At 40.3% G+C, this 24,914-nt stretch overlaps 1 protein-coding gene across 11 annotated transcripts in view; it reads right to left on the bottom strand.

Moving 5' to 3' along the window:
* The window catches only part of PREP (prolyl endopeptidase), a 584,413-nt gene that overhangs the window by 336,833 nt on the left and 222,666 nt on the right, over nucleotides 1-24,914 (bottom strand). The gene's annotated exons all lie outside the window — the stretch shown is intronic.

Here is a 24,914-nt window from a genome sequence, read left to right as displayed (position 1 = left end):
ACTGATGCTATCTATCTCATCCTCTGCTGCCCTCTTATCCTTTTGTCTTCAATAGGGTCTTTTCTAATAAGTTGGTACTTTGCATCAGGTGGCCAAAGTATTGGAGCTTCATAACAGGCTTTGAGTGTTACATCTTCAAGGGGGTCTTTCTTGACCCTTGAGTACAGATTAGATTGCAATATCATATGTACCTATGGGTGCCAATACTTTTCTCTAACTACATCATAGTAATTCCTATATAGCTTTTTGTGTGTGTTTATTTCTTTATAATCTATTTCTGTTAATATTATTAGATTGTATTCTACATATCAGAGATTACATAATTTTTAAACCTTTTCATTTAAAATAATAAAGTCACATTCTGTTGCAAGAAATAATGTAAGATTCAATGCAATCCCTATCAAGCTACCAGCGGTATTTTTCACAGAACTAGAACAAATAATTTCAAGATTTGTATGGAAATACAAAAAACCTCAAATAGCCAAAGCTATCTTGAGAAAGAAGAATGGAACTGGAGGAATCAACTTGCCTGACTTCAGGCTCTACTGCAAAGCCACAGTCATCAAGACAGTATGGTACTGGCACAAAGACAGAAATATACATTATTAGAACAAAATAGAAAGCCCAGAGATAAATCCACACACCTATGGACACCTTATCTTCGACAAAGGAGGCAAGAATATACAATGGAATAAAGACAATCTCTTTAACAAGTGGTGCTGGGAAAACTGGTCAACCACTTGTAAAAGAATGAAACTAGATCACTCTCTAACACCACACACAAAAATAAACTCAAAATGGATTAAAGATCTAAATGTAAGACCAGAAACTATAAAACTTCTAGAGGAGAACATAGGCAAAACACTCTCCGACATAAATCACAGCAGGATCCTCTATGATCCACCTCCCAGAATTCTGGAAATAAAAGCAAAAATAAACAAATGAGGTCTAATTAAAATTAAAAGCTTCTGCACAACAAAGGAAACTATAAGTAAGGTGAAAAGACATCCTTCTGAATGGGAGAAAATAATAGCAAATGAAGCAACTGACAAACAACTAATCTCAAAAATATACAAGCAACTTATGCAGCTCAATTCCAGAAAAATAAACGACCCAATCAAAAAATGGGCCAAAGAACGAAATAGGCAGTTCTCCAAAGAAGACATACGGATGGCTAACAAAGACATGAAAAGATGCTCAACATTACTCATTATCAGAGAAATGCAAATCAAGACCACAATGAGGTACCATTTCACACCAGTCAGAATGGCTGTGATCCAAAAGTCTACAAGCAATAAATGCTGGAGAGGATGTGGAGAAAAGGGAACCCTCTTACACTGTTGGTGGGAATGCAAGCTAGTACAGCCGCTATGGAAAACAGTGTGGAGATTCCTTTAAAAATTGCAAATAGAGCTGCCTTATGACCCAGCAATCCCACTGCTGGGCATATACACCAAGGAAACCAGAATTGAAAGAGACACATGTACCCCAGTGTTCATCGCAGCACTGTTTATAATAGCCAGGACATGGAAACAACCTAGATGTCCATTAGCAGATGAATGGATAAGAAAGCTGTGGCACATATACACAATGGAGTATTACTCAGCCATTAAAAAGAATACATTTGAATCAGTTCTAATGAGATGGATGAAACTGGAGCTGATTGTACAGAGTGAAGTAAGCTAGAAAGAAAAACACCAATACAGTGTACTGACACATATATATGGAATTTAGAAAGATGGTAATGATGACCCTGTATGCGAGACAGCAAAAGAGACACAGATGTATAGAACGGACTTTTGGACTCAGAGGGAGAGGGAGAGGGTGGGATGATTTGGGAAAATGGCATTGAAACATATATACTATCATGTAAGAAACGAAGTGCCAATCTATGTTTGATACAGGATACAGGATGCTTGGGGCTGGTGCATGGGGATGATCCAGAGAGATGATATGGGGTGGGAGGTGGGAGGGGGATTCAGGATTGGGAGCTTGTATACACCCGTGGTGGATTCATGTCAATGTATGGCAAAACCAATATAGTATTATAAAGTAAAATAAAGTAAAAATAAAATTTTTAAAAAAAGAAATAATGTAGAAGAATTCTGTGTATATCTCATGTACTTTCCCCCAATGACAACATCTTGAATAATCATAGTACAATATCACAACCAGAAAACTGACATCAATAGAATCTGTTAACCTGACTCAGAGTTCATCAGTTTTACATGTGTTCAACACGTGTATGTGTCATTCCATGCAATTTTATCACATGGAGATTCATGATCACCACCATAGTCAAGGTGCAGAAAATTTCTAAGTATCTCTTGTGTTACACTTTTATAGCCACAGCCACCTCCCTTTCTGTAATTTTTTTTTAATTGCAATATCTCCATGACTTAAGATAGAACTTCGTATTGTAAGTATTTAAAGAATATTGTCACATGGATAAAGTAAATTAAATAATTTATTAAAGATGGAATTCATTAAAATAATCTTCCACAACTATAAAGGATTTATCCTAGAAATTTGTGGGAGAAAAACCTAACAAAATAATGTTCCATTACAAAATTCAGAAATAAAAAGCTAGTAATAACTTATACGCAGAGTACCTCATGAGAAACACTGGGTTGGAGGAAAACACAAGCTGGAATCAAGATTGCTGGGAGAAATATCAATAACCTCAGATAAGCAGATGACACCACCCTTATGGCAGAAAGTGAAGAGGAACTAAAAGCCTCTTGATGAAAGTGAAAGAGGAGAGTGAAAAAGTTGGCTTAAAGCTTAACATTCAGAAAACTAAGATCATGGCATTGGTCCCATCACTTCATGGCAAATAGATGGGGAAACAGTGGAAACAGTGGCTGATTTTATTTTTTGGGAGCTCTAAAATCTCCACAGATAGTGATTGCAGCCATGAAATTAAAAGACACTTACTCTTTGGAAGGAAAGTTATGACCAACCTAGACAGCATATTAAAAAGCAGAGACATTACTTTGTCAACAAAGGTCCATGTAGTCAAGGCTATGGTTTTTCCAGTAGTCATGTATGGATGTGAGATTTGGACTATAAAGAAAGCTGAGTGCCGAAGAATTGATGCTTTTGAACTGTGGTGTTGGAGAAGACTCTTGAGAGTCCTTTGGTCTGCAAGGAGATCCAACCAGTTCATCCTAAGGGAGATTAGTCCTGGGTGTTCATTGGGAGGACTGATGTTGAAGCTAAAACTCCAATACTTTGGCCACCTGATGTGAAGAGTTGACTCGTTTGAGAAGACTCTGATACTGGGAAAGATGGAGGGCAGGAGGAGAAGGGGACGACAGAGGATGAGATGGTTGAGTCCACCAACTCAATGGACATGGGTTTGGGTAGACTCTGGGAGTTGGTGATGGATAGGGAGGCCTGGCGTGCTGTGATTCATGGGGTCACAAAGAGTTGGACACGACTGAGTGACTGAACTGAAACTGAGTAATAGACAAATATTATTAAAGTTTTGTGTCAATTTCAAAATAAACTTTCTTTTCAAAGTACAGAACTATTCTTATTTGATAAAGGAACCCACGTTAAAAGAAAAGCAAGTGTTAATTCCACAGTAAAACACATTAGTCCCTTTGTTGTCCTCATTATTATTCTATGTTATTTTATAATTTGGTCAATGTAACAAGGCATGAAAAAGAAAAGTTAAAAAAATCTTGACATGAGAGACTATCATCGACTTAAAAAATAGTCACAACCTAGAAATTGAGAGTTATGTGTTATTTGGTGGGAATTTGTAGGACTTCAAGCCCAGGAGACAGCATCTCAGGGGACCCTGAAAGAACCATTCTGAGGAGGTGGTGGGGAGGAGTTAGATTATATAGAAACTCACAACAAGAGATAGGTAGTCTAAAAATGAAAATATTATTGTTAATTAAGGAAAAACAGATATCTCAAGCAAAGAAATTTAGCCATTTTCTATGTATGGAAAAATACAAGAGTCTGGGCTTGCTGAAATCATTTCTTTCATATGTATCTCAGCTGCTACTGCTGCTGCTAAGTCGCTTCATTCGAGTACGACTCTGTGAGACCCCATAGACGGCAGCCCACCAGGCTCCCCCATCCCTGGGATTCTCCAGGCAAGAACACTGGAGTGGGTTGCCATTTCCTTCTCCATGCTATCTGAGGCCCACATCCTACAATTTGGGTTTTCACATTCTTAGTCCTTTGGTCATCATAAGGAGTGGTGGGTGGCTGCTGCCTGGACTTCTCACCCCCCTCCACATCCCACTGTGGCTGCTGGATAGCCAACATTGTTCTTTCTGGGTGCCCTCTGGGCTCAGAAATTCATATTTGGAGGGCCAGACTCATGGACGGCTGTGATATCCTTGTTTATTGATATGACAAAAAATATTATATTTCACACTATCAACATCCTCCAGACAAAGACCACCAGGAATTCACTTTTAAACAATGTGGGCTTATTACTTCTTGCAGGGAGAGAAGGCTTGTTGGAGAATTAAGCCAACAGAGCTTTGTTTAGTATCTTGTAACAAAGTATTGGGAAGGACTTATAATTTGGCTTGTGTTAAGTGATTTTGGAGGGTTTAAGGAAGCAAGGCTTATCTCTGGAGAGGATGCAGTCAGGAAGTGGGGATAACTCTGTGAGTGTCTTAATAAATTATTAAAACCTTAATAAATCTTTTCCAAAGATATGGGAGACTAGATCAAGGCTAAAGCTATAGCTAGTAACAGTGCAACAATACACATATTGGTCAAAACAGGGAGATATCTGGTATTTTTGTGGCTTGGCTATCGTTCATGATTTGTCTGTGCTCAGACATGATTACAGAGTGGTCTTATTTTTGCCTGGATACATAGTGGTCACAGTGTGGCCTTGTCTGATGTAGATGTTCTGTGAAATTATGTATATCTAGTACAAAAACCCAAGGCCTGCCTAACATGATCAGGCCAGCTTCTGATGTCAGAGACTGCTTCTCCAAGATAATTTTCATGACTTGCAAACTATATTCGTGTATGCACAGAAACCACTGTAACAAAAATTACCTTAATATTTATCAAGAGTATATTATTCAGCAATATTTGTATGGAAGATGATGTATACACATTCAGTTCAGTTCAGTTCAGTCGCTCAGTCGTGTCCGACTCTTTGCGACTCCATGAATCGCAGCATGCCAGGCCTCCCTGTCCATCACCAACTCCCGGAGTTCACTCAGACTCACATCCATCGAGTCCGTGATGCCATCCAGCCATCTCGTCCTCTGTCGTCCCCTTCTCCTCCTGCTCCCAATCCCTCCCACTATATACTTATATATCAGCAATAACTAACTTTTAAATAATAAACAGTAGATTTCTTTCATAATAGAAAACAAGTGTATACACTGGGATTGAAACTAAGTGGGACACTGTGAAGCTTCTGGGCACAAAAGTCTATGTCCCCCTTTTTCCTGTTAGCAGGAAACAGGTTTCGTTCAGTCTACATGACCTTCCTTGAGTTGTAAAGAGCAGGTTCCAGCAATTACTAATCCGGGAAGGGAGGGGATGTGGAGACTAGGGGGAGAGCAGTTCAGTTCAGTCACTCAGTCCTATCTGACTCTTAGTGACCCCATGGACTGCAGCACGCCAGGCCTCCCTGTCCGTCACCGACCCCTGGAGTTTACCCAAACTCATGTCCATTGAGTCAGTGATGCCATCCAACCATCTCATCCTCTGTCATCCCCTTCTCCTCCCACTTTCAATCTTTCCCAGCATCAGGGTCTTTTCAAATGAGTCAGCTCTTTGCATCAGGTGGCCAAAGTATTGGAATTTCAGCTTCAGCATCAGTCCTTCCAGTGAATATTCAGGACTGATTTCCTTTAGGATGGACTGGTTGGATCTCCTTGCAGTCCAAGGGACTCTCAAGAGTCTTCTCCAACACCACAGTTCAAAAGCATCAATTCTTCAGCACTCAGCTTTCTTTATAGTCCAACTCTCACATCCATACATGACTACTGGAAAAACTATAGCTTTGACTAGATGGACCTTTGTTGACTAATGTCACTGCTTTTTAACAAGCTGTCTAGGTTGGTCATAACTTTTTTTCCAAGGAGCAAGTGTCCTTTAATTTCATGGCTACAGTCACCATCTGCAGTGATTTTGGAGCCCCCCAAAATAGTCTCTCCCTCTTTCCTCTGTTTCCCCATCTATTTGCCATGAAGTGATGGGACCAGATGCCATGATCTTAGTTTTCTGAATTTGAGCTTTAAGCCAACTTTTTCACTCTCCTCTTTCACTTTCATCAAGAGGCTCTTTAGTCTTTTTTGCTTTCTGCCATAAGGGTGGTGTTATCTGCATATCTGAAGTTATTGATATTTCTCCTGGCAATCTTGATTTCAGCATGTACTTCATCCAGCTCAGAGTTTCTCATGATGTACTCTGCATATAAGTTAAATAAGCAGGGTGACAATATATAGCCTTGACATACTCCTTTCCCCATTTGGAACCAGTCTGTTTTTCCATGTCCAATTCTAACTGTTGCTTCCTGATCTGCATACAGATTTCTCAAGAGACAGGTCAGGTGGTCTGGAATTCACATCTCTTTTACAATTTTCCAGAGTTTGTTGTGGTCCACACAGTCAAAGGCTTTTGCATAGCAAATAAAGCAGAAGTAGATGATATTCTGGAACTCTTTTGCTTTTTATATGATCCAACGGATACTGGCAACTTGATCTCTGGTTCCTCTGCCTTTTCTAAATCCAGCTTTAACATCTAGAAGTTCTAGGTTCATGTACTGTTGAAGCCTAGCTTGGAGAATTTTGAGCATTACTTTGCTAGTGTGTGAGATGAGTGCAACTGTGTGGTAGTTTGAACATTCTTTGGCACTGCCTTTCTTTGGGATTGAAATGCAAACTGACCTTTTCCAGTCCTGTGGCCAGTGTTGAATTTTCCAAATTTGCATGGCACATTGAATGCAGCACTTTCAGAGCATCATTTCAGGATTTGAAATAGCTCAACTGGAATTCCATCACCTCCATTAGCTTTGTTCGTAGTGATGCTTTCTAAGGCCCCCTTGACTTCACATTCCAGGATGTCTGGCTCTAGGTGAGTGATTACAATCGTGATTATCTGAGTTGTAAAGATCTTTTCTCTATAGGTCTTCTGTGTATTCTTGGCTCCTCTTCTTAATATCTTCTGCTTCTGTTTCATTGGAAGAGACCCTGATGGTGGGAAAGATTAAGGGCAGGAGGAGAAGGGGATGACAGAGGATGAGATGGTTGGATGGCATTACCAACTCAATGGACATGAGTTTGGATAAACTCCGGGTGTTGGTGATGGACAGGGAGGCCTGGCATGCTGCAGTTCATGAGGTCGCAAACAGTCAGACATGACTGAGCGACTGAACAGAACTGAACTGCTTCTGTTAGGTCCATACCATTTCTATCTTTTATTGAGCCCATCTTTGCTTAAAACGTTCCCTTGCTATCTCTAATTTTCTTGAAGTGATCTCTAGTCTTTCCCATTCTATTGTTTTCCTCTATTTCTTTGCATTGATCACTGAGGAAGGCTTTCTAATCTCTCCTTGCTATTCTTTGGAACTCTACATTCAAATGGGTATATCTTTCCTTTTCTCCTTTGCCTTTCATTTCTCTTCTATTCACAGCTATTTGTAAGGCCTCCTCAGACAACCATTTTGCCTTTTTGCATTTCTTTTCCTTGGGGATGGTCTTGATCTCTGCCTCCTGTACAATGTCACGAATCTCCGTCCATAGTTCATCAGGCACTCTGTCTATCAGATCTAATCCCTTGAATCTATTTGTCACATCCACTGTAGAATCATAAGGGATTTGATTTAGGTCATATCTGAATGGTCTAGTGGTTTTCCCTACTTTCTTCAATTTAAGTCTGAATTTGCCAATAAGGAGTTCATAATCTGAGCCACAGTCAGCTCCTGGTCTAGCTTTTGCTGACTGTATAGAACTTCTCCATCTTTGGCTGCAGAGAATAAAATCAATCTGATTTCAGTATTGACCATCTCGTGATGTCCATGTATAGAGGGGGGAGCAGTTACAAAACCAAGAAATCAATAGTATATGCTTGGGGCGGGTCTTGGTTCCTTCTCAAGGACTACTTAACAGTATCTTTGACCTGCTTTGCAGATACAGGTACTGAAATCCCCAACAGGTGGTAGAAATGAACTGTATGATACCTGTAAGCATGTAGACCCCAGACCTGTTGGAACCAGAAGGTTGATGATTCTGACTCCCAATTACCTCACCAGCAGTCAATCAGAAGATTGTCCATGAGTCAATCATGGCCTCCCTTTCTGAACCATTATACTAAAACTCCTCACAGCTTTCCAGTTTGGGACACACAGTTTTGAGGGCATTAGTGTTCTGTGACGCTCTTTGCCCCGCAAAGCAATAAACTTATTCTTTTCTACTTCACCCAAGACTGTCTTCAAAATTTTATTTGGTACCAGGTTAGAGATGCTGAATATCAGCTATAGATTACACTTAATAATGTGTGTCAAACAATTTTAGATGGAAAAATAATTTGTACTCACACATGAGTCAAACATTTAGAAATGTTCTAAACAAATATGGTACGTTTTTTAATTGAAGTACGGTTGACTTACAATATTATATTAGCTTTAGATGTAAACATAGTATTTCTATATGTTTGTAGGTTATGACTATAATAACTCCAAAGTTATTAAAAAATGAGTATGACATGGAGGCAACATCAGCATCCATCAACAGATGAATGGTACATTTTAAAAAATATATTTTGCAGTGCCTCAGCTGCTTCAGATACCTTCTCTCCTCTTCTCAGTGCATCAGAATGCCAACTAACAAAGGAAAGCTGTATTCTTTCCCAAGTGTATTTTAGGTTGAAACGAAATTGAAACGAATAGGAAAAGCTGGTGAGAGACTAACTCTCCATGAGTAACTATTTTCTAAGAAATTAGTTCTAAGGTTAACTTAAGAATTCACTTTTAAAATATTTATAGCATGTCATGGGCACTGGCATGGGTTATAAATGAAGCACCTAAATCATGGTGTTGTTAAACCATAGTATGTTAATGATAGGGGAGAGATTTCTATTTTTACTTATTAATCAAGATGTAAGTAAAAGTAGGCAAAATGAGAAGTGACTCCAAAATGTTTTTCTAAATGAGAACATAGATTTTCTTCAACACAAAGGCTTTTGTTTCTTTTGTTCTAAGACAGGCAGCAATTGTGGAGATATGAGTAGGATTTATGGGAATTAGAGAGATCTGCTATAAATTCCTTCTCTTTAATTTACTAGGCTATGGAATTTGGACAAATTCTGAGTTTCAGTTTCTTCATCTGAAAATGGGGCACATGCCCACCACATGGCTCCTTCACAGTGATTTCATAAGCCAGTACATTAAAAATAAGAATTACTTTGGTGATTGACACAGAGCTGTTTCTCAGAAAAGAAAATGCTCATAGCCAATATACCAGAGATTGATTTAGAAACAAGAGGAGATTAGGTTACAATGCTGTCAGGAACAAATACCTGACATTAAGCACTGTGAGTGCATTCTTCTGAATACAGAAGTTCAGTAACGGTGACTTACAGTGCTAAATTAAAAACACAAAAATTAAGAAGACATTCAGACAACCACCCTAAAGAGGTTCTTATCCAACATTTCTGTGTGTTGGGGGAGGGGTTCCCACACACAATGAAGCAATTCTCTGATACCAGCTGGGTGTTTACGATTCAACTCAATTGTGACACTACTCAGAGATGGCATCAGATTCCATAGGTTAAGAGCTCAATCCCACAAGACTGTCCACCCTCTTCTTCCACTTCAAATGCCAAATAGCAAAACCAAGTTGTCACCTGTGCTTCTTGACCCACTGGCTATAAATCAGAGGTTCCCACAACCTACTCTTTGGGTTCAATTAATTTGCAAGAGTGGCTCATAAAACTCGGGAAAACATTTTACTTACTGGATCCCTGGTTTACTGTAAAAGGATGTGACTCAGGATCAGCCAGATGGAAGAGACGCACATGGGGAAAGGGTGCAGAGCTTCCATGCCCTCTCCAGGCACGTCACACCACTCTCCTTGTACTCCCCGTGTTCACCAGCCCAGCCGTTCTCTGAACACTCACCTCTTTGGGGTTTTATGGAGGCTTCATAACTTAGGCATGACTGATTAACTCATAGGCCATTGGTAATTGATTCAACTTCCATTCCCCCTCTCCCCTACCCGGAAATCAGAGGGTGGTTCTGAAAGTTCCAACCCTCCATTGTGGTTGGTTCTTCTGGCAACCAGTCTCCATCCTTAGGGCATTTCCAAAAGTAACACAAATCCAAATGTAGTGGAAAGGGGCTTGTAAATAACAAGACACCCGTTTCACCTCTGTATCTCTGGAGCATTTTCAGGAACTGATGTCAAAACCAAATGTTACAATAAAAGATGCTCCCGTTTCTCTTATCATTCAGGAAATTCCAGGGGTTTGGGGAGCTGACAGCCAAGAACCATGGACGAAGATCAAATACACATATTTCTTTTAAATCACATTATCACATACCTTTTCTGAGTTCTTTAATATTAGGCTACGACGAGAATTTCTGCTCCTGGTAAAAAGCTGTCTATATCCTGCCCACTAGTAGTATCAATTTGCCGTCTATGGGGTCACACAGAGTCAGATGCGACTGAAGTGACTTAGCAGCAGCAGCAGCAGCAATATCAATTAAAACACCCATTGAGATCACACCCACTGAGAGACTAACCCATTGGTATTCATTGAAATGCTGGAACCCATTTGTGATCTTAATACTTTTTACCTGGCTCGCACTGAAGATCTAAACTCCGCCCCCACCAGAGAACTGCTGCCCTTGATTATCATGTAAAACCGCTGGGATCTTCCAGCAAGCCCTGGATTTTCCTTGAGCAGTCAGAGAGTTCAAAGCATTCTTCCTTAAGAGGTGGCTTCTATAGCCCCTTCCTCCTCCTCTACAGCCTAGAATTTTCCTGCAGCTATGCAATATGTTGGGGAAGGCTGGCTTGTAGTTGTCATTCAGGCATTCTGACTCTTCCTCTATCTGGCGACTTGCTGCCTCTCCTTGAGGCTGACGCCTCCCCCACACCCCTCTCTGGTGTGGACTTAGTGGAGCCTTTCCTTATCTCTGCGCTTCTATGCTGAACACCAGGGACATTTACAAACTTGATTGGAATGAACTTGGAGCCACCAAGCTCAAGTCTCTTGTGAGCCAAATCATTATTTAATCAAGTTGGTGGCTGTGGAAGAAAAGAGCAAAACCACTTAAATATGGATGATAATAGTTCCTGGCTTCACCTCTACTTGTGAGAAATAATCACTCTTCCCAGTGGACACATACAGTAAATTGGGAGATTGCCATTTACTGCTCTTGATTTTAACACATTCCTCATCATTATATATGACTTTCCATCTATCAGCAAAAAGTTAGATTTCATTGACATATTGGTTGTAAATTCACCTAGGAAAAAAAAAGACTCCTTTTTCTGGCATGGGTATATAATGTATGAGTATATACAACTTAGTTCAATCCTTAATTAAAATATGCAGTGTCAAATAACTTATTTGTGTTTTCATCTTATCTGCACTTTTTTAATGTTCAAAAGTCTCTGGTGCATAACTTTATTCCTATTCTATATTTTTTATTGAGAATTTTTAAATTGAGGAATTACTTTTTTCCATTTCTATAATAAATATTGCTGAGTTTTCCTAAAATATTAATTATTTTTGAAAGAGAAATAAATATAGAGAAGGAAAAGGATCTTGTTTATTGTTCACAAAATCTGAATATTATAACAGGTCTACATGAATATTGAGTTTCTTCAGTCCTAAAACATGTCTGTACTTTAATATATGATAGCCATCATTGCAGGTCCTTTGCTCAACACTTTATAGATACTATTTCAGTTTATCATCACATCACCCCAACAAGGTGGATATTTTTTTTTAACAAATATATGATGCACCTTAGACTTAAAAAAAAGTGAAATAATTTTCTCAAAGTTACACAGCTAATTTAGTGACAGACCTAGGATCCAAAATTATATAATACACTCACCTGTAATATAATGAGACATGAACTCTTTTCCCCTTCTAGGATGTGATAGGCAATCATTTTGCCAAATTTATGCAACTAACAATCAACTAAACAAACACATAAGATACACAGACAAACCCCAGAGACATTGTAGATTTGGTTCCAGAACACTACAATAAAGTAGATATTGCAATAAAAAAGTCACACGAATGTTTGATTTCTCAGTGCATAGAAAAGTTATCTTTAGTCTATTAATAATGCACAGATCTTAACTGAAAAACACCCATTACTAAAAAATGCTAACCATCATTTGAGCCTTCAGCAAGTCATGGTAGTAAGATCAAAGATCGTGATCACAGATTGCTAGAACAAGTATTACTAATGATGAGAATGTTTGAAATATTGTGAGAATTATTGAAATGTGATACAGAGATAGGAAGTGACCAAATACTCTTGGAAAAATGGCACCAATAGAATTGGTCCTTGCAGGGTTGCCGTAAATATTTAAATTTTGTAAAAAAAAAAAAGAAGCAATAAATTATTTGCATTCGCAAAGAATTTGTACCATAATACAGGAGGCATCGGAGAAGGCAATGGCACCCCACTCCAGTACTCTTGCCTGGAAAATCCCATGGACGGAGGAGCCTGGTGGGCTGCAGTCCATGGGGTTGCTGAGGGTCGACATGACTGAGCGACTTCACTTTCACTTTTCACTTTCATGCATTGGAGAAGGAAATGGCAACCCACTCCAGTGTTCTTGCCTGGAGAATCCCAGGGATGGGGGAGCCTGGTGGGCTGCCGTCTCTGGGGTCGCACAGAGTCAGACACGACTGAAGCGGCTTAACAGCAGCAGCAGCACAGGAGGCATGCATGTAAATTCCCGCATACCCAGATGTGTGAGAAGAGCATATTCTCTATGTACTGCTGCTGCTGCTGCTGCTAAGCCACTTCAGTCGTGTCCGACTCTGTGCGACTCCAGAGACGGCAGCCCACCGCCCACTGGGCTCCCCCATCCCTGGGATTCTCTAGGCAAGAATACTGGAGTGGGTTGCCATTTCCTTCTCCAATGCATGAAAGTGAAAAGTCAAAGTGAAGTCATTCAGTCATGTCCGACTCTTAGCGACCCCATGGACTACAGCCTACCAGGCTCCTCCATCCATGGGATTTTCCAGGCAAGAGTACTGGAGTGGAGTGCCATTGCCTTCTCCTCTCTATGGATTACAGCACCTTAATTTCTGATTCCAAGCCCCGTGTTTCCATCTTTCTAGTATCCTCAGCCACCTTGTCGCAAAGGCCAAGAAGGTATCACACATTGACGGGGGACTTAAAATGTTTACCATTGCACTAAATGTACCTTGTATCTATTCCTCTTTGAAAGTTGTCCATTTCTTTGGAATTGTGCTTTGCAGACAGGACCTGAGTCCAGATACTTTCTGGACCCCTGGAACTGTTGCTCTCTCCTCTCCACATTCTCTATGACAATTTTTTTTTTTTTTTAAAGCTGGAGGCAGTGAAGGGGACCTGACAGAGAGCAGGAGATGGGCATAGGTCCAACCAGTTTTCACCGTGGTTTGGCAGTTGGTGATCAAATATCACAGTATCATGGGAATTTTTTTGACCTCTATAACTAACAGGGATTCTGGTCCTTTTTGGGGAGATGAACATTTTTTGAACCTTTTGAAAAGGTAGGTTCTATGTAATAGACTATAATACTCTGGAGATCATCTATGTATTTCTCCTGCAACAAGGAAAAACACTAAGACAAGGATCATTACTCAAATTTGAAACATATTTCATATGTCCCATAATCAATCTGGACTTCTCTCTCTGGGGAGTCAGCTTCACATCGTGAAGATACTCATGCAGCCCCGTGGAGGCCCATGAGGTGAGGAACTGGGACCTCCTGCCAACAGCTGTCATTCATTAACTTGCCAGTCATAGGAATGGCCACCTTGGAAATGGATCCTCTAGTCAAGCTTTTAGGCGACTACAGCCTTGTCTGACATCTTGATCGCAATCTCCTGGGAGACACCAGTCAGAACCACTTCCAAATTCTTAGCCCACTAGCCAAACCTAGCCAAACCACTCCCAAATTCTTAGACCACAGAACTCTGTGCAAAAGGAAATAAATGTTTTAGATAAGTCATTAAGTTTGGGGCAATGTGTTTTTATAGTGATAGGTAACTAGTATGAAGACAGACAATGAGTACAATGATAACTAATATCAAATGGCCTTTGCATTTAATTTGGACACAGATGACTTATCTTTGCCAGTGTCTGTAAGATTAATCCCATATCAGGTAATTATTGTTAAGGGCAATGGTTTTAGAAATACCATAACCATTGGACAGGATTGTCTACTAACAATTCAGACTCCTGAACCAGCAAAAAGCTAAAGTACTGCCCTTTACTGAGATTTTGTATTATTTCTTCTAGAAGACTTAGTTTATTTTTTTTTCATTTTTTGAATTTTTAAAAATTAATTTATTTTAATTGGAGGCTAATTGCTTTACAATATTGTGGCAGTTTTTGCCATATATCAACATGAATCAGCATGGGTGCACATGTGTCCCCTCACCCTGAACCCCCCTCCCACCTCTGGGTTGTCCTGGAGCACTGGCTTTGAGTGCCCTGCTTCATGCATCAAACTTGGACTGGTGATCTATTTCTCATATGGTAACATACATGTTTCTATGCTATTCTCTCAAATCATCCCACCCTCGCCTTCTCCCATAATCCAACATACGTGTCTCTTTACATATGTGTCTCTTTTGCTGTCTCGCATATAGTGTCGTCGTTACCATCTTTCTAAATTCCACATACATGCGTTAATACACAGTATTGGTATTTCTCTTTCTGACTTACTTCACTCTGGATAATAGGCTCCAGTTTCATCCACCTCATTAGAACTGACTCAAATGCACTCTCTTTTTTTAATGGCTGAGTAATACTCCATTGTGTATATGTACCACAGCTTCCTTTTCCATTCATCTGTCGATGGACATCTAGGTTGTTTCCACGTCCTGGCTATTGTAAACAGTGCTGTGATGAACACTGGGGTACACGTGTCTCTTTCAATTCTGGTTTCCCCAGTGTGTATGCCCAGGAGTGGGATTGTTGGATCGTATGGCAGTTCTGTTTCCAGTTTTTTAAGGAATCTCCACACTGTTCTCTATAGTGGCTGTAGTAGTTTGCATTCCCACCAACAGTGTAAGAGGGTTCCCTTTTCTCCATACCCTCTCCAGCATTTATTGTTTGTAGACTTTTTGATGGCAACCATTTTGACTGGCATGAGATGGAACCTCATTGTGGTTTTGGTTTGTGTTTCTCTAATAATGAGTGATGTTGAGCAACTTTTCATGTGTTTATTAGCCATCTGCATGTAGAAGACTCAATTTCTGTTTATTGCTAGGATCTTTAGGTAATTATAAGGAAGAAGACGGAATCCCTGTGGATAAGTATGGTAGTTGACCTGTAAGATGGCCCCCAAAGATCATGGCATCTGGTCCCATCACTTCATGGGAAATAGATGGGGAAACACTGGAAACAGTGTCAGACTTAATTTTTTGGGGCTCCAAAATCACTGCAGATAGTGACTGCAGCCATGAAATTAAATGACGCTTACCCCTTGGAAGAAAAGTTATGACCAACCTAGATAGCATATTCAAAAGCACAGACATTACTTTGCCAACTAAGGTCCGGCTAGTCAAGGCTGTGGTTTTTCCAGTGGTCATGTATGGATGTGAGAGTTGGACTGTGAAGAAGGCTGAGTGCTGAAGAATTGATGCTTTTGAACTATGGAGTTGGAGAAGACTCTTGGGAGTCCCTTGGACTGCAAGGAGAGCCAACCAGTCCATTCTGAAGCAGATCAGCCCTGGGATTTCTTTGGAAGGAATGATGCTAAAGCTGAACCTCCAACACTTTGGCCACCTCATGCGAAGAGTTGACTCATTGGAAAAGACTCTGATGCTGGGAGGGATTGGGGGCAGGAGGAGAAGGGGACGACCCAGGATGAGATGGCTGGATGGCATCACAGACTCAATGGACATGAGTCTGAGTGAACTCCGGGAGTTGGTGATGGACAGGGAGGCCTGGCGTGTTGCAGTTCAGGGGGTCGCAAAGAGTTGGACACGACTGAGCGACTGAACTGAACTGAATGATCCCTGATTCCTGATATTCATGTTATTATGTACTTTTTTTTTTCTCTTTGAGCACAGACGGTATCTAGTGAGCTGCTTCTAATAGTTCTCCCTTGTTCTCAGTCATGGCCAACTCTGCAATCCCATGGACTGTAGCCCACTACGCCACAGAATTTCCCAGGCAAGAATACTGGAGTGGGTTGCCATTTCCTTCTCCAGGGGATCTTCCTGACCCAGGAATCAAACCCAGGTCTCCTGAAATTCAGGCAGATTCCTTACCAATTGAGCTACAAGGGAAGCCCTAAGTAATAAATTATGACAAAATAGATGCAATATTATTTCCAGGATTAGGATACAAAAGCACAAGGCTTCCATTTTACTTGCCTCTCTCACTCTCTCACTGGCTCATGCATAGGGAAGCCAACTGCTATGTTGTATGCTGCCCGTTAAAGAGGCCCACATAGGAAGGAAGTGATGTCTCTGGCCAAGAGCCAGCAAGTCCAACAGTCCACAAAAAGCTGAATTTGGCCAATGAGTAAGCTCAGAGGAGATTATCTCCCAGTTGGGGACTCCAGGCAATACCTTGACTAAGCCCTATGAGAGGCCTTGAGCCAGAGATATTCAATAAAGCCATGCTAAGCTTTGGAAAACAAAGAAGCTATGTGATAAAAAGTTTCTTGTTTAAGTTACGAAGTTTGTGGGTAACTTGTCACATAGCCATACATTACTGTGTAACAGGTAGATAAAATAAGATTAAATTACCTTGGTTAATTTTTATGATAAAAATTACATAATTATATATATTTATGTTATATAATATTATGCAACAATATTAGAAAGGTGATTTTTCTCTCCTATTGAGTCTTTATACATAATCAGTTTTATAGGAATTTGGTCACTGATTATCCTGAGAGTAAGGGTATATCATGAACAGTGAGAACACTGACAAACTGTTAATTTAACTCATAAAGTATATTATAAATATCACCAGTTGATGAGGACATTTAAACTTCTAGAAAAAAGTATTCTTTCTCTCCTTATTCTATTGACAATTATTATACAAGTCAGTGCATGACCACAAGTATATCTCTTTTAAACTTGGATCTTATTTACAAGAACACATTTTACTTAAACATAACCCAGGATTGCTAGATTTTGCGTTTGATTTGTCAACTTTTTCTTTTATCGTATGTTTGATTAATATAAGGACTACTGCAATCATTTTGTAATCACTAAAATTTGAAGGATTCCAAATAAATCTCATTTTTACCTTTCATTTTACAAGGCAGAGGAGCAAGTATTTATGTAAGACATCATAATGATTTTATTCTTTGGAGTTCAAATTTGGCAAAGACAAAATCAAGAAGCACATCTATTGGAAAAGTAGGATGTGTTACGAGTTAGTTCTCAAAAAGCCACAGGGCTTAGTTTGCTTCCAGAGAGACTGTTTCAAACATTTAAGAAATAGATTTATACTATTTCTTCTCTTGGGGAACATAGCAAAAGAGAGATTAGGCTTCCCTGTATATTTATGAAGTTAGAATAACTCTGAGAGCAAACTGGGCAGAAAGAATGAGTACTAGGATCTAAGCAGAAATGAAAGGTCAGGAGAGCAGAGCCAGAGAATCTCTCAGGGTAATAGGTTGAAAAGGGACCTCAGGAAAATTTTCACTTGAGCATCTTAAATTCTGATCCATCGTCCACCCAGAGAAGAATTTTGTGCCTGATGAATATAGCTATTGGTGATTGAACCAGTCCTGACACCCCTGGAAATTAAATGTATACACTTTCCACCTGAGACTTACCTGTCTTTCCATTCGTCTTTTAAAAAAATCAACTGTTAAATTCTGGCATCAATTATGGAATTCGACCGTCTAGTTCTTTATTAAAGACCAAAGTAAAGGGAGAGATTTCTATCATCGTCATCTTTTCTTATTTCATAGTTAATCCCTTGGTTTGAGACCACTGATAGTTGACGTTTCCATGGATACCAGCTAAATAACAAGGTAGCAATGTAAAAGTTTCCTTTAGAAAATACAGCCTCTATCACATCTTGGCTTGGGCTTTTAAACAATTCCTAGAGTCTCTGCATCTGCCAGAACAAAACTAAAACGGCATATATACAGAAGAACTGAACACCAGAGAGAGGGTAGGGTTTAGAGAGCACATGAATAATCATTTCAGAGGATTGCTAGGTTTTGGAAAGGGGATTTAAGAGACTAACACTGTGGATAAATAAAAGTCTATTTCTGGTTCTGTTTGGTTTTTAACATGTAATCGTCAACGTCCAGCTGACTTGGAAAAAATTCACAAAAAATGATGCATATCAGGTACCAAATTCTATTACACACCTAAAACTCAGCTGTGATCTTTGTTTTCAAAATTCTCTTTCTTCCTGCCCCTAAAACCCCAAGAGGCAAGGAATCCAGGCTTCTAGACACCGCCGAATGAGTCAAGGTACCACGGCCCAGACAAGCTAAGCACTGGCTCTGTCACACACAGACACAAAGGCATGCAAAAAACCACAGCCTTCTGGTTTCATGGCCCCTGCCTTCTTAATCAGATCGAAGCAGTGTGTACACAGACTTCATCCACAGTATCAGCAAGCACCGTGAAGCACCTTAGGGTGTTGGCCAGCAGAAGTGTCCATTGAACTGTGATCACTGATCAAGAGGAAGGCCTCTGAGGCAGCCAATCAGAGTCTAGCTCAGGGAAAAATCACTTGGCTCTTACAGGAAGCCATCTAATTATGTTACCGTAATCCCCGGCCTTGCATTTTTCAGCCACCTCAACACAAACTCACAGACTTCACCGATTATGTAATTACGGAAAGCTTCACAACAAACATGAAGATTCCTTCTGGAGGCCACATTGAGGACTGGGATGTGCATTTGAGCACCCGGCCCACAAAGAGAAGAGCAAAGAGATTTATTGAACTTAAAAGGCTGAAGTTTAAAAGGGGCCTCGAGCAGACCTCCCTTTTCGTGTGCACATTTTTTGCACCTGCAACTGTTTGTGGGCTGGAAAGCAATAGTCCTCCCCCTTCTCCCAAGAGACCATGCTTTAATGCCTTGGCCCCAAATGTGTCATTTTCCTGCCAGGGGGGCAGAAATCAAAAGAAACCAAGGTTTTAGAACTTTGCTGTAAAGAAAATAATAGTTCTGAAAAGGATTGGAGCCACATTTTCAGGTTAGACACAGTTGTTGGAGAAATGTCAGAAGGGAAAACATTCCTCTTCACTTTCTTTCTTAACTTGCCCAAGTTCTTTGCTGCACTGGGTTCTGGGTGACATCTGTACCATCCGTCTCAGTGGGGGCTGCTGCAAGCTTTCCACTCCGAAGCACGGAACAGCGTCTAGAGTCCAAACGGACCATCTTCATTCTTCCCAGAGGAGATGCCCTATGAGTTATTCCCATTGAAACCAATGTTTGATACCAGAAGTGAACTGTGGAATCTTAATTACAGTGCTCACGATTGAAGTGCTGACAAATGGTCCTGCTTTAGATGGTGTTTGTGGGTGGAGCTTGGGTTAGAGCTGGGATCAAAATTTGATTGTAGCCATTGATTCACTTCCTCCCTTCCCCACCACCCACCTCATCTGTTAGATAAAAGCTAAGAGTGAAAAGCCTCTTTTAAGATATTATGAACTGTTTTATTCAAAGAAGCATCTGTGGATTTTTATAAGACTGGCCAAGATTTGCCCAGTTATTTTTTCCATCCTATTCAGGAAATAGAAAGTTTGAAATTAAGGGTCATAATTGAAGCAAAAGTGTTATGTTCATAGGAGATAGAATGTATCACTAAATAGAGGGGAGATGCAATAAAGCCCCTCACTCAGTATATATAACAGCACACAGATGAACTTGATTGAACACATGAGACTAGCAGATGCAAACTGAGTAAACTTGATTCTTTGTTTTAGCGTGGTAGACACTGAGGATATAAACCTTGAAGACATAGGGTTTCTCACATACCTTGTAAAATATGAGTGTGCCATGTAGTCAGATGGCTTCAGATTTTTAAAAAGCAGATATATTTAATCTCCTCAGTGGGCGTGTTGAGGGGAATAACTTGTCTCAGCTAGACAGAGTGATCCTTTTTCTTATTCTTTAGTTCAATCTAGTATTAACATTTTTTAAGGAGGTAGTTTGGGATTCCTGGTTCTTGTAAAGCAAAGCCCACGATGTTCATCAGTTCAGTTGTCTCATGGGGAAAATGTGGGGAGAAGACTTAAGTGGTTCATTATCACTGGCTACTGAGTTACATTTATACACAGAGTTCTATTGATGGCATGGAATGGAGAGAGGGTGTTTAGGGTAGAGATGTGAAACCTGGGGTATCAAGAATACAGGTTAAGGGACTGGAGATAATGGAAGAGAGAAGAAAGAAGACATGAGGCAAACTCAGGAGCAAAACATAAAATAGTAAACTATGTTGGGCTCCTTGGTATGGAAAGTACAAGATTTCTCTCAGACACATGCTGGCCTGATCTCACTGGGGTCAAAAGAACAGTCAGGAAGCCCTCCTAGAAGATGCAAAGAGGGAAGCTTTAGAGCCAAAGAGAGCAAGGTCAGAATTCTAGGAGGCTTCCTATCTGCAAATGGGTTCCCCAGAAAGTCTTATTTTAGGTCTTTGCTCTTGAGTAAAATAATTCCTCCTTTGATGGAAATTCCTCTCATTTCCACAGGAAGAAAAGGAAAGGATCAGGTGAAAATTCAGTGCCACAAACAGAATAGGGTCCACTAAGATTAACCTGGGAGGAAATTTTGGAGAAGCTCATATACTTAGGAACTAGAGATCAGTGTTCAAAGATCTCTGCATTCCATGTCATTTAGATTCCAAAAGCAGGTTTAGGTGACTGTAGGGAATTTATTACACATCTTTTTACTCTGCGAAGCTTCTTCTATGGATGGATTTGTTCCCCCTTGACTTGTACAAACAAAACAGATTGAGGAAAAGGACAGTGGCATGAAAATCTGATGCCTCCAAAACAGGTTTTATTGTGGCTTTATTTGGAGAAGAATAAATTTTCCTTTATATTTTATTCTTCTCTCTTTCAGAAAGTGCATCATTTGATCATGTCTACTTCAGCATTTTGGTATTTTAAACACCCCTCCAAGCCTATCCCCAGTGGGAGGACTTTCTTCCAATGAGAGGGCCTCCCACAGGTTTTCTCAAGACACACTGGGGTTCCTGGTGTTGGCACTACATGCAGAAGCCATGGAGAGCCCCAGCTGCTGGTACCATAGATATCTGGGGCCCTGGAGCACCATCAGCAAGTTCTCCAAAGGCAGTCCCTTCTTCAAGTATGTGGAATTATTAATAAAATAAAACTTAGAGCCTATTTCACTTCCCACTCAATGAATAGAGTGTACCAAGGGGCAAAAATGGAAACAACAGATTCAAAATGGAGTCACTTGTGCTAAGTCCCAGGGCAGCAAACCAAAGTACTAGTAACTAACCTAACTCTACTTTCAGCCTCTCCCAGGAGTGGAATTTTAAACCAATCAATCTGGACTTTCCTAATCAACACTGGTGAGGTAAAATACACGATAGACCCTTCCCCTTCTGACAAAGAAAGGTAGATTTGCCTGAAAAAAATCTCTTTTTTTTTTCATTCCCATGTTTCATCCTCTGTCCTAAAAATCTTCCATTTTGTTGAGGTCCTCTGAGCACCTTTCTCTTTGCTAGATGGGTTGCTGTCCCATTCCTGAATCATTTAATAAAGCCAATTAGATCTCTGAATTTACTCAATTGAATTTTGTTTTTTAACACAAGAGTTTAAGATTTGCTCACCTTCCCTACCAAGCATGAAGAGACATAAGAAACAGATGGTGGTAAAGACATGCTGTGTGGATCACAATAAACTGTGGAAAATTCTGAAAGACATGGGAATACCAGACCACTTGACCTGCCTCTTGAGAAATCTGTATGCAGGTCAGGAAGCAGCAGTTAGAACTGGACATGGAACAACAGACTGGTTCCAAATAGGAAAAGGAGTACGTCAAGGCTATATATTGTCACACTGTTTATTTAACTTATGTGCAGAGTACATCATGAGAAACACTGGACTGGAAGAAACACAAGCTGGAATGAAGATTGCTGGGAGAAATATCAGTCACCTCAGATATGAAGATGATACCACCCTTATGGCAGAAAGTGAAGAGGAACTAAAAAGCCTCTTGATGAAAGTGAAAGAGGAGAGTGAAAAAGTTGGCTTAAAGCTCAACATTCAGAAAACGAAGATCATGGCATCTGGTCCCATCACTTCATGGCAAATAGATGGGGAAACAGTGGAAACAGTGTCAGACTTTATTTTTGGGGGCTCCAAAATCACTGCAGATGGTGATTACAGCCATGAAATTAAAAGACACTTACTCCTTGGAAGGAAAGTTATGACCAACCTAGATAGCATAGAGACACTGCTTTGCTGACTAAGGTCCGGATAGTCAAGGCTATGGTTTTTCCTGTGGTCATGTATGGATGTGAGAGGTGGACTGTGAAGAAGGCTGAGTGCTGAAGAATTGATGCTTTTGAACTGTGGTGTTGGAGAAGACTCTTGGGGGTCCCTTGGACTGCCAGGAGATCCAACCAGTCCATTCTGAAGGAGATCAGCCCTGGGATTTCTTCGGAAGGAATGATACTAAAGCTGAAACTCTAGTACTTTGGCCACCTCATGCGAAGAGTTGACTCATTGGAAAAGACTGATGCTGGGAGGGATTGGGGGCAGGGGGAGAAGGGGACGACAGAGGATGAGATGGCTGGATGGCATCACTGACTCAATGAATGTGAGTCTGAGTGAACTCCTGGAGTGGGTGATAGACAGGGAGGCCTGGGCATGCTGTGATTCATGAGGTCGCAAAGAGTCGGACATGACTGAGTGACTGAACTGAACTGAAAGACATGCTAGAGGGCACTTTCTCTTCTTTCCATTATTACAGATGCTATTGACCTGTTTTTGAATTGTACTCTTTGAATCATTTCTTTCTCCATTTATTCCAGCCCTACAGGCTGTGGGTTTTTAAGGATTAAAGTTTCTTTTTGGACTTCTTCAGCCTTATTCAGGAACATGAATCCTCCATGATGGCCTCCCCCCTTCAGAATAATGGCCTGATTTATGGATACTGTCATAACCCAGAGGCAATTAGTAACTCTCCACTTGCCCCACCTAATAGATTATCTGTCTGCAGTTGGGAAATTCCACTAGCCACTTCCTGAAAACAAACCTTCTACTTTATGTTTCAAAGGACAGCTGTGGAGTGCCAGGACCACTCCTCCACTCCAATCAATACTCATCCTTGTGGAGAGACACCTAATCCTCTTTGCCCAACATCATCCCTCACTCCTTCCCTGTCCTAACCTACCATCTGCCTTTTTCTCACATTTTTCAGGGTTTATAAGTAACAGCTATTTCTCCTTAAGAGGGAAAAATCACCTTGACAATTCCCCCAAATATTGCCAGTAAGGACACACAAAATAAAAAGTAAATCATTGTGGACATACAATTCAGGTTTTGTCAATCTGTCCGAAGTATTTATTGAGTGACTAGCGTGTGTAGGAAGGGCCTGGTAGGAAATAGTCTTTGGGGATAATAAAACAATAGTAACAAGGGCCAACAGATTGAGTGCCTGCTGTAGGATTCAGAACCTTCAGGGAAAGAATCTGTGTAGGTTTCAGAACATACTCATCAAATACAGCATCTATATGACAAAAGAAATCTTTACAACACTTCATATTAGTGTATTAACTCAAAATATACAAATCAGTGTATATTCCAGGGTGTAATAGTTCAAAAAATGTTGTTTTGATTTACCTATACACATATCAACATAAAAAGATTAATAAATAACTAAGACTTAGTGTTCATTTTAACCAAATCTAAGCTCTTAAAAGCTTGGTATACTAGATATATGTATTTTTTAAATGTTATGTTTCTCTGTCACATTAATAAACATAATTATACTTGAGGGAACAAATTACATTTGTTTGAATAATGTTAACGAATTAAATCTAAAGATAATGCAAGGCAGCAGCCTAAGACTCTTTTGGGCCAGGGCTAATACCAGCACCCAGATCCCATGGGAGGACTTGCAGAATGGTAGCTCAGGCAAAAGAGATAAAGGAAAGAACATTCTGGAACTTGGGTAGAAAGCAATATTGAAACCTGAGAACTTTCTTCCGTGGACAGAGGCTTTCCGAACACAGCTGTCTTGGAAAAAATTCAAACTGCCCTCTTTCAGTGATTCATTTTACGATAATTCTGTTTGCGTATTTACCATTTGAGGAAAAGAAGTGGAGTGTTTCATCAGACTTCTTAAGAAAAGGTGCTGTTTAATGGACCCCTGGGCTCCCTGGTCTTGAAATTAATCCTGGTCTAAGGCAGAAGGGGCCTAAGGAGCTCGACAGAGAACTCAGCCTGGAAGCATCCTCAAGGTTTGTCCTGCCAAGATCTCAACTCTGGGTTGTGGTATATGAGCTTCTGCTTTGTAAGACCAGGTCGCCACTTGCAGATCCCTGACTTGGGTTCGGAGCCCAGGTCACGCTCAGTAACCTGCTGTTCCCCAAGTTCCTCTCGGCTGGGTGGTTATCCTCCCAGAGAATGGAGAAACATCTTTATCTGTTTTTAATGACTGCTACTTTATATTTATATTGGATGGTGTGCTGCTCTCTGTCTCCCTAAACATCCATATACTCTCTAGATGTCCCTCTTGGCATCTACTAATCACAGC

The sequence above is a fragment of the Ovis aries genome, chromosome 8, assembly GCF_016772045.2.
Source record: "Ovis aries strain OAR_USU_Benz2616 breed Rambouillet chromosome 8, ARS-UI_Ramb_v3.0, whole genome shotgun sequence".
In the NCBI taxonomy this organism is placed as follows: domain Eukaryota; kingdom Metazoa; phylum Chordata; class Mammalia; order Artiodactyla; family Bovidae; genus Ovis; species Ovis aries.
Note: the sequence above shows the minus strand (reverse complement) of the source record. Positions and strands in the feature narration are given on the sequence as shown.